Consider the following 1,930-nt stretch of genomic DNA (forward strand, 5'->3'; position numbering starts at 1 on the left):
TCTTTCCCTTGTTCCATCTTTTTAAATTATGCTATGTATCGTATAAATTATGTAAACTTTAAATATTACCCATGCCATTTTTACTGTCTCATTTAAACAGGAGTTTTGATTAAATGATATATTTATGGAGTGGAATTCAGTAATAGGCCGTAAATTACCAGGAGCCTTGACGTTTATTTTCTACCTTCTACATGAAATCCTCTTAATGAAAGACTCTGAAACTTGGTTTAAATTCCATGCAGAGCAGGGCACATTCATTAACCTAGATAAAGATAGATGTTTATGATATATATAGTAAACATCTATTTATATATATAATATATATATATATGAAGCTAAGTAAAACTTTGGACAAAGTTCTACATTATTTGCGACTCTGGGTAATTTATTTAGTTGTCATTTTAAACAAAGCTGGCCCAGAATAATGACTCATGTTCCATTCAAGACTGAGATATTTGTCTGAGGAATAAATAGCTATGGTTTTCATATATCAAATTTTAAAACTTAATAGTTAAAATAGATTTCTTTCCCATGAAAAGAGCATGCCCGTGGTAAGGAGGCCTGGGTTTTCATTTCAGCTATGCCAGCCAATGGTGTGGCGTTGGCAGGTAGCTAAGTATTTCTGGGCCATGGTTTCCTCAGCAGTAAGAGGACAGGAAAAGGACAAAATCCATTCTAGCACCAATGGTCCAGAGCTTACCACGTGTCGAGGTAGACGTCCAAGAAAAGGGACTGTGAGAAAAGTAACAGCACATTCCAGGACAAAATCTCCATCCCCCACTTCCTGTCCTTCGACCCAGAAGGACCCAACTGAATATACAACCCCACCGAACGTCCGCACATAATCAGGAAAAAACAAAAAGGAAACAAAACAACATTGAGTGTCTGGTAATTCCAGAACGTTAGGCATTTGTCTCACTTTATCATTACAGTATATCCCCGTACCTTGGGCGAGGCTCAGCAATTTTAGGTGTCACCAATAAAAACGATGACAAGAACAGCCAAAAAATAACAATAGTAACAGTAGTAGCAAGTATATTTTCTAGCCTCTTATTATTTTCTGGGTAATGTTCTAAGTACTTTATTCACTTAACCCTCATGACAACACTATGGTTTGGATTCAATACCGTTTCTATTTTACTTATGAAGATACCAAAGAACAGAAAATCTAAAAATGGATCCAGGAATCCATGGTGGCTTTGATTTGGGTGTTTCCTCCTGCAGAAAAGGAGAGAACCATATTTTCTTTCTATAGTTTGTGTATTACCCTGTCTCTTCCCAGATTCCCACTGGATAGGTACACAGGAAATTAAACAATACAAGGGAATAAGCCAATGTTGAGGGTATAGAGCTCATGGGAGACAGAGAACTCCCAGAACTGAGAAGGTAAGCTCAGGGCAGGAACTAGGTGAGAGGGTCACTGGATATCCCATGGGTAAAAGTGTGTATCCACAAACTTGACATTTATATGTAATAAATTCCTGATGATAAACAATAATAAAAATGACAATGATGGTTTAGATCGGTGTAGCGCTTTTGAAATGTTTTCATAGAAATTCCTTCCATGTATATCATTCAGTTCAATGGAGGGATGCCAAATTTGTTCCATCCTAAGGACTATCCCTAATTGATTGGTGGTGATTGTTGGCAGCAGTGTGGAGGGAAGGATTATTCAATCATTAAAGCTACATCCACGTTCAATAAGAAGGTGAAATAATCTATTAGTGATGTCTGCCATGGGTGCAGAAAAGCACACAGGAGTCACATACTTGCAGACCCAATCAGTGATAGAAATAGGACACGTACCATTATTCCCATTCTACAGTGATGAAAAACTGAAGCTCAAAGAGATAAAAGGCTTTGTCCACAGAGTTAGTGAAAAAAAAACTGAGACAACACAGATCTTCAAGTTATTAATCTAACACTCTTT

Source organism: Lipotes vexillifer, unplaced genomic scaffold (genome assembly GCF_000442215.2).
Source record: "Lipotes vexillifer unplaced genomic scaffold, Lipotes_vexillifer_v1.1 scaffold94, whole genome shotgun sequence".
Lineage (NCBI taxonomy): Eukaryota > Metazoa > Chordata > Mammalia > Artiodactyla > Lipotidae > Lipotes > Lipotes vexillifer.